We start from the raw sequence: 9636 nt of genomic DNA, 5'->3' as shown, positions 1-9636 counted from the left end.
GTTTTTGAGAAGGGGCAGAGGGAAATACTGGCAGGGATGTTGAAAAGGGGATTTTTCTGTCCTGGATAGAAAATTAAACTAGATGACCTAGAAGGCCCTTCCCTACTCTGAATATCTATGACTCTAAGACTAGATTCCAAGATTCAAAGGTTTTAGAGTTCTATGATTCCAGAATCAAAGAAATATCCAACAGTTCCATTATATCTGCTAGACACCAAATTTTCCAAAGCAGCATTTTTTACCTTCTCTTCTCTGGTCCTTTGCAGACACTGAAAAAGTGCTCTTTGCAGTTAGCATTTGGCCCTCCTAACTATACAGAACCAACCCCTAGTGCTAGAAGACATATTTATTAGTTTTAATGGAGAGATTTTTTGTGATTTTTTTTTGTAAGACTTTGGGACATTAACTATACACTCAGGTTTAAACATAGACTCAGTGGTTGGCTGCCTACAGTGTGATAGAGGTAAGCCAAAGATGCTACTCTCATTACTCTGGGCACATTGCCTCTTTTAGGGTAAACCTATTGATAGTGATTTTTTTTACTCCCCTGTAACACTGTTGATTTATATTGATCTTTGTTTAGTCAATTAGTCACGTCTGATTCTTTGTCATTCCATTTGGGGTTTTCTTGGCAAAGAAACTGGAGGGATTTGCCATTTCCTTCTCCAGCTCATTTTACAGATGAGGAAACTGAGGCAAACAGGGGTAAGTGATTTACCAGAAGTCACATACATAGTAAGCATCAGAGGCTGGATTTGAACTCAGGTCCTCCTGACTCCACAATCATTATTCTATCCACTATGCTATCTAGCTGCCCCAATATTGAGCTTACAATCCATTAAAATAATCAAATATTCATTGGAAGCTATTCTTTTCCATAGTCTGCCAATATCATAGTTGTGACACTGATCTTTTGAATCCAAGTATAAGACTTTGAGGAAAAGATGTACAGGGAAAATCATCCTTATACGCTGACTTCTCAAAAGGACTACTAGGAGAATAGAAAAGAAAAGGAGATTTTCTAACTACCATTTGTGGTTTTTTTTTAATAATAGCTTTTTATTTTTCAAAATACATGCAGAGATAGTTTTCAACATTCACACTTGAAAAACTTTGTGTATCATATTTTACTTCCTCTGTCCTCCTCTTCTCCCTCCCCTGGACAGCAAGTAATCCAATATAGGTTAAACATGTGCAGCTCTTCTAAAATATTTCCACATTTATCATTCTGCACAAGAAAAATCAGACCAAAAAGGAAAAAAATTGAGAAAAAAAACCAAACAGCAGCAACAACAAAAAAGATGAAAAGACTATGTTGTGAGGTACTTTCAGTCCCCTCCCTGGATTTGGATGGCCCTCTCTATCACAAGTCTATAATACCATTTGCTTTCCCACTCTATCCATATCACCAATGAAAACCAATAAAATTGAGTTTCATAGAATTTGAAGCTGAAAGGCCCATTAGAGATAATCAAGGATAATCAACTACTTTGTCTTTAAAATGAGAAAATCAAAGTTCAGAGAGGTAATTATAGCCACCTAGGTAATTATAATGTCTGGGCTAGCTCTCTGGAGGGCCTCAGGATCAGTCAGAGTCAGAATCAATTAAAGTCCTTGGTCTTTAGGGGGAGAAGTGAAGGAGGCAGGCAAGCTGCCATGTGGCTTGCCAAAGATGAATCCTGAACTCTGGAGTCCAGAGCCTGAAGTCTCCTCTTTGTCCTGTGGCAGACCAACTCTGACCTCTCTCCCTCAGCCCTCCAATCCTTGCCTATAGTTACCTCACCACCACACATTCAGCAAGCACCAATGCTGAGGAGAGCCATCACATCACTAAATATATGTATATAGAACCATTATCTCACATCAAATAGGTAATTAATTAGCATTAAGTGCTCTGTTGTCTCAGATTCAAGCACATCTTTTCAGAGTTTCAGCCCTCTACAGGTAGTAAGTCCGGATTTGACTTTGACTCCAAAAATGGACTTTTTATACAATACCACTACCTTTTGTATCTACATTAACATTGTAGGTAGGGCCTTCTGCAGGAGTGTCCCCTTTCAATTAATCAATATCCCACTCCATTAAGTTCCCACCATTCAAATGCAGCTTTGGGAAAGGAAAATTATGAGCCCTGGCCAAAAGATGACCCTTCTTTTCTCAGCTCACATCATTCAAACCATCTCCTCCTTCATTTGAACTCAGATGAAGAGATAGTCCTCTCTTCTCCTTGCCAAGACTAATCCATTTTACAGGTACCCTCAATACTATCTTCTCAATCTTCCAACAGAGCCCCACTATCATTCTTCTTTTTTAAAATTCAGTTTCTCTCAATCTATTGGCTCCTTCCCTGCTGGCTTCCAATCTTCAAAATAAAATAAAATACTTTGCTCTTACCATTCTCACAGCTATCATTCTATAATCTCTCCTTCCCTTCATGGCCAGACTTCTTCTGAAATCTATCCATTCAGTGACTCCACTTCTTCTGCCCTCAGCCTCTTCTAAACTCTCGACAATCTGGTTTCCAACCTCATCATTTCACTGAAAATGGTTTTTCCAAAGTTTACAATGCATTTTAGTTGACAATCCTCATCTTTTTTACCTCTGCTGCCTTGACAGTGGTGATCACCTTTTCCTAGATAATCTCTCCTCTCCATGACTTATCTAAAATATGAGTATGACCATATTATCTCTCAAATATAAAGTACTCTATTTGGAATTTAGCTTCCTTAAAACCTGACCCCTTCTGATCATTCTAATTATAATTTACTCCTCTAGTAACTAGATGACACTATAAAGAGAAGCTGGGTCTGGACTGAGTTTACATCCAATATCAGAGACTATGTGACCACGGAAGTCACTTAATCTCTTCCTCAGTTTCCTCAATTGTAATATGAGGGACTATAACAGCAATTATCTCACAGAGTTTTTATGAAGATCAAATGAAATCACATTTGTAAAGCACTCAACACCGTGCCTGGCACATAAGAACTACATGAGGTGTATTCTCCCTTTCACCTTCACTCCACTCCACCTCCTTTCACACGCTCTATGATACAACCACACTGGCCCATTTGCCATTTTTCAAACAATAACAATTCATCTCCAGTCTCTTCAGTTTGAACAGGCTGCTACCTTACCTTCTGGTTTCCCTGGTCTTTCATGACTCAAGCCAAATCAAAACCTCCATAGCAGTCTTTTCTCAATCCACTGAACCACTAGTGCCTTCCCCTGACAGCTTACTTTCCATCTATTTTCCATATGTCTTCTATGCACCTATATAGTCTCCCCTGTTAGACTGTACACTGCTTAAAGGAATGAACTGTTCTTGTCTTTTGTTGTCTAACCAAGTGATTACCATAGCCCCTAGCACACAAATGGTACAGTGGATAGAGTGCCCAACCTAGAACCAGGAAGATTCATCTTCCTGAGTTCAAATCCAGACTCAGACATTTACTAGTTGTATGACTCTATTTGCCTCAGTTTCTTTTATCTGAAAAATGAGCTAGAGATGGAAATGGCAAACCACTCAAATATGTTTGCCAAAAAAAACAAAACAAAACAAAAAAAAACTCAAAAGGAGTCACAAAGAGTTAGATGTGACCGGAAACAATTCAACAATGAAAACACACAGAATGTACTTTTCTTAAACTTTGGTTTCTAATCCTGGCTTTTGATTCTGGTGACCTTGGGCCAATTATTTCATCTTTTCGAAACTCATTAGTTTTGTTTGTCAAATGGAGATCATCAATTGAAACTACATCCACTCATATGAAAGAGTGTTCCAAATCACTACTGATCAGAGAAATGCAAATTAAAACAACTCTGAGATATCACTACACACCTATCAGATTGGCTAAGATGACAGGAACAAATAATGATGAATGTTGGAGGGGACGTGGGAAAACTGGGACACTGATACATTGTTGGTGGAGTTGTGAAAGAATCTGGCCATTCTGGAGAGCAATTTGGAACTATGTCCAACAAGTTATCAAACTGTGCATACCCTTTGATCCAGCAGTGCTACTACTGGGATTATATCCCAATTAAATACTAAAGAGGGGAAAGGGACCTGTATGTGCCAAAATGTTTGTGGCAGCCCTTTTCGTAGTGGATAGAAGCTGAAAAATGAATGGATGTCCATCAATTGGAGAATGGTTGGGTAAATTATGGTATATGAAGGTTATGGAATATTATTGCTCTGTAAGAAATGACCAACAGGAGAAATACAGAGAGGTTGGAGAGACTTACATCAACTGATGCTGAGTGAAATGAATAGAACCAGAAGATCGCTGTACACTTCAATACTGTATGAAGATGTATTCTGATGGAAGTGGACATCTTCAACATAAAGAAGATCCAACTCACTTCCAGTTGATCAATGATGGACAGAAATAACTACACTCCAGAGAAGGAACACTGGGAAGTGAATGTAAATTGTTAGCACTACTGTCTATCTACCCAGGTTACTTACACCTTCGGAATCTAATACTTAACGTGCAACAAGAAAATGGTATTTACACACATATATTGTATCTAGGTTATATTGTAACACATGTAAAATGTATGGGATTACCTGTCACCGGGGGGAGGGAGTGGAGGGAGGGAGAAGAAAATTTGGAAAAGTGAATACAAGGGATAATGTTATAAAAAAATTACTCATGCATATGTACTGTCAAAAAATTATAATTATAAAATTAATTAAAAAAACAAATGGGGATCATAACCTCTTCCCTTTGTACCTGGGATGGGGTGTGTGAAGATGGAACAAAAATCTGGATATGAAAACTTCTTGAGAGACATAATATATAGTGCAGATGAATGGAATTTTGATTAAAAGTCATGTAAAATTCTGTTTGTATTCTAACTCTTTCATGAATGGATGTCTTCTGCTTTGTCATTAGACTGGAATGGGACAAGAGCATTGTTCAAGCTCCCATGCTATTTCCTTTTTTCCTTCTATAGGAGCATCCACACCTCATGTTCCAAGTCAGAGAACCAGAGGAACTAGCTTAATGGGATGGATGCCCAAACATCCTGGGCAGCAGCTCTTATGTAGGAAGTCAGTCCCTCTGGACAGAGAATGACCTAGTCTAAGACATGAAAGGATGCAGTATTTGTCTTCCTTTGCCTTCCGCTCCATTTGTTCAAACAAACAAACAAATGCACAATACCATGGGATTAGAGACTTTCTTTACTTTGTTAGACCAACTTGGCATCTTGGCTTCCCATCTAAGTATCACTGACAGGACTGTGTTGAGCATGTCACAGAGACTTTCCCTGAGCATATCACACCACCAAGTGGCCTAATCTTTTTCTGTGCTGTCTCTATCCTAGCACTTGCATATCTTCTAGATACAAAGGCAGTCATCCTGCAACCCAGAAAATAGAGAAATCACTGGAATTTAGAGCAAAGGTGGTCCAACTCATCAGTGCCCACTAAACTTCCAATTGCAAGTGAACCAGATTGAAGTAGAATTGTGCAATATTTAATGAAATAAATAAAAATATAATACATTGTAGATAATGCTAATTTGTAGTTTTCTATATCACTCTGGGGCTCACAGGAATCTGTTTCAGAGTTTGACAGCTCTGGGATTTAGTATTCAAAGGGTCCTTAGAGATCATCTTGTCCAAATGCTTTCTCTTACACTTAATGAGGTGCAAAATGGCTCTCCCAAAGTTACACAATAAACTAGTGGTAAAGCAGATACTAGCACCCAGCCCTCCTGCCCACCAATCCATCCTCTCTTCTAGCTCTAAAAATATCAGACCTTCCTATTACCTCCTTACTAAAAATTGAACCCATACTAGACCTGGATTCAAATTTCACTTCTGCCACTTAGTACCTGTGTGAACTTAAGTCCTTTAATCTCCATATGTTGCACATTTTTTCAATGAGGGAATTTAACTGAATTGTGCCCAGGTCTTTCCCAGCTCTAGAGCTGTGAACCCAAAAGATCTTGTATCCCTCTAAAGAAATTAGAAGGATCCACCCCTCTGGAGTATGTGGTAATGCCAAGGCAGCACTGCTTAATAACCAGAACCACATTTACTTGTTCCATATAGCTCAAGGTCTCTTACCTTGGGTTCTTGGACTTTTAAAATATTTTTATGTTAAACATTTTCAAATATTTTGATAACTGTATGTCAGCATAATTGGTTTCCTTTGTAATCTTATATATTTTATCTTATGCTTTTAAAAGCATTATTCAGTGAAAGGGTCCATAGTTTCACCAAACTGCCTATAAGAGGCCTCTAACAGCTAAGAACCCCTGTTATTAACCCAGCAAGCAACAAGAACTTATTATTCAACTAGGTCCTGGGATACATTGGTCCAATGCAATCATCCTTGCTCCAAGGAATTAATATGCCATCTAGACAAAGAACATATACGTATCTAAGTATATACAAAATAAATAAATGAGATATTAATAGCTAAGAAATTAATAAAGGTCTCCTGAAGAGACAGTCCTTCATAAGGAATCTGGAAATTGTAAAAAGTAGAGGTGAGGAAGGAATGCATTCAGACATGGGTGATAATCTGTACAAGGACACCAGAGAAATGAAATTTCTTACAGGGACATGCTAGAGTCTGTTTATAGCTGATCATTACATTTTCAGTGCAAGCATTTATATATCAGAAATCACTACAAATCAAGACCTGATTTATCACTTTGTGGATTGCCCAGATTTAAGAAAGGAATGGAGAAAATGTTAATGGTGCAGATTGAACTGCACTTTTTTTTCAGAATGCCATTGTTGAATAATTACCTGCCCTTCTCTTTATAGGAGGAATAGAAAATAGTTGAGGTGAGCTGAAAGATAGAGAGCATGAAAGAGAGTATTGTACAATAATATAGTAAAATACAGTACCTGGAAAGATAAGTAGGAGATAAATTCTGAAGAGCTTTAAATACCAAACGGGAATTTCTATTTTATTCTAGAAGCATTAGGGAGCCACTGAATTGAGTAAGAGACATGGTCAGAGCTGTTTTAGGAATGTCAGGTTAGCAGCTGTGTGGAGGATAGTATAACTTTCTCTTTTATGAACACCTGCAAAGACTCCACACAAGAAAAAGGTCACTGGTTCCTTCTCCTTCAATTATCCCCACTTGAACAACTGACCAAGTTTTGGCATATGAATGATGGAATACTGTTCTGTTAAAAGAAATGATAAAGATGATGGTTTCAAAAAAACAGATGCAAAATAGACTAAGTAGAACCAAAAGAATGGTTTGTACAATAACAATACTGTAATGTGCTGTTGTCTCCAGAGCCTGCTAATCACTCTCTGGTCTAGAGGAGAGGCTTCTTTCCTCCAGAGAGCTGCCTCAAGTCTGGTCCAGACAAGAGACTCTCTATCTCTCGAGTGCCGCCCTCTTTTATCCTCCCAGAGAATGGGCGTGGGATAACGCAAGGGCTTCTGGGAAAAATTACTTCAACCAGTGAATTGCTCCTCCTCAGCATGCAAGCTCCTCCCCAGGAGTTCAAAGGAGTAAAACTCCTAGTAAAGACCAGAACTAGAGAATTGTTAAGTACCGACTTAGCACTTAGTAAGAACCTAATATCTCATTATCTCATTAGCATTTAGTAAGAACCTAACACAATACCTTAAGATCAACTCTGAAAGATTTAGTAATTCTGATCAACAAAATAACTTATCATAATTCCAAAAGACCCATGACAAAATATACAGTCTATTTCCAAATAGAGAAATTATATATTCAGAGTGAAAATCAAAATTTATTTTCTTTTCCTTCCTTTCCTTTTCTCCTTCCCTTCTTTCTTCTTTTTCTCATCTTCCTTTTCTTCTTTCCTTTCTTTTTTCTTCCCTCTTTTCTTTCCCTTCTTTCTTTTTTCTTGCTTCTTTCTTTTTTTTTTCTTTCTTCCTTCCTTTCTTTCCACATGGCTAATAAAGAGAATTTCATTTACATACTTGTATTGGGCTTTGTTTTTCTTACCTTCTCAATGGCTAAGGGTGGGGGAGGGAGAGGGAGGAAATTTGGAACTAAAAATAAAATAAAATTTAACTGGGGACCATTAGCCAAACCAAAAAAATTAATTATTCCCATACCCAGGACAATGTCTACATTAGATAATTACCAAACACAGTATTTGAGAAATTCTGGGAGGATTATTCCTGATCTCATATATTCTACCCTCTCCCCCATTCTGGGTGCCATAGTACCTGAAGTTCTGATATTCAAAATTCATTGCTTTGGCATTACCCTCCCAGGGGGAGACAGTGTGGTCCTGTAGAAAGAGTACTAAAGTCTTTCTTGAAGTCACGGTACTTGAAGTCCAGAGTGACTTTGAGCAAACTTCTATCTCTCTGGGACTCAGTTCCCCCATTTGTAAAACTCAATGCTGAACTAGATGACCTCGAAGATCCATTCTAGCTTTAGGTCCATGATCCTATGAAATACAAGTATCCCTAGGAAAGGTTATGCAAAATCCCTAAGGCCTCAGTGTAAATTAATTAATGAGATCATTTAAATTCATAACAAGAAGTGCCTAGATGCCACAAAGCCCTGAGGCAGAGGGAAGGGGGAAGCTTACCCTTCTGGAATAAACTTTGCCAACTTTATAATAATAAAGTAGGGCCATTCCAGACCTAGTATCTACTCAGCTAATGGACTACTCCCTTCAGAAGTGTGAAGAACAATGATGGCTTTGGATCTTCTCTACAAAGCAAAAATGGTAGCCTAGTCCGGGTTTATAGATAATGTTGGTCCTGGTGAAATATCTTAGTGTTAAGTGGCAAAACAGAGAAAAACAATGATTGGGACCTGATAAAATCTACTTTATATTCCTCTCTGGGGAGTATCTGTCCCTTCTTTTGGGATGACCATGCCCAACCTGCTCTTCAACTAACACACTGCCTGCTCCCCCAATCCCACCTCCAGCTTCTGGTTTTCAACTACCTTGCAGCTGCTCATATTCTTCTCCTTCTGATCCATGGAATCCCAACAAACGGGTATGTAAGCCTGAGAAATACTCGCCACCAAATATAAGCCTTCTGGAAAACATTCCCTTATGAATTTCTTCAATGAGTAATTAATGAAGAAGAGAGTAAGATTTCATCTGACTTTTTCCCCTTCTTTTCTATAAAAGCCAGCAAACAGAGGCCTCTTTCCCTGAACCCAAATGCTCCTCCTGGGTTACATCTCCAGGTTGCTATGGAAACATAGCTGAAGGACATGCTACCCCACGATAATTTTCTCTTGCATCCTTTTTTACCAGAGCCAAGGACAGGCTGGTAATATTGGTGACAATTCCTTTAGACCAGCTCAACAGACCCCAGCCTCTCTGAAACCTAGAGTTAGAAAAAACAAAAACCACACACCACCACAATTTGGCTATTCTGGACACTAATGACATTACCATTAAAACTTGCTATGTAACCTCATACTAACCTTTTCACTTGTCTATGTGTGCGCTGAAAAGTGAGGGAAACAATTCCCTCCCTGCTCACTGCAGGGGGTTGTTTTGGGGACCAGATAGTTATAAGCTGGACTGAGAAGTGCTATATATATGTAATTAATCAATAAAAGCAGAAAGAGGAGCAGCATTATCAGTGAAAAGCAGAACAAAGTGAATATAGGAAAAATATAAACAGAGCATTTTTCAGGTTGT

The sequence above is a fragment of the Sminthopsis crassicaudata genome, chromosome 2, assembly GCF_048593235.1.
Source record: "Sminthopsis crassicaudata isolate SCR6 chromosome 2, ASM4859323v1, whole genome shotgun sequence".
Classification (NCBI taxonomy): domain Eukaryota; kingdom Metazoa; phylum Chordata; class Mammalia; order Dasyuromorphia; family Dasyuridae; genus Sminthopsis; species Sminthopsis crassicaudata.
This window is presented reverse-complemented; position numbering follows the sequence as displayed.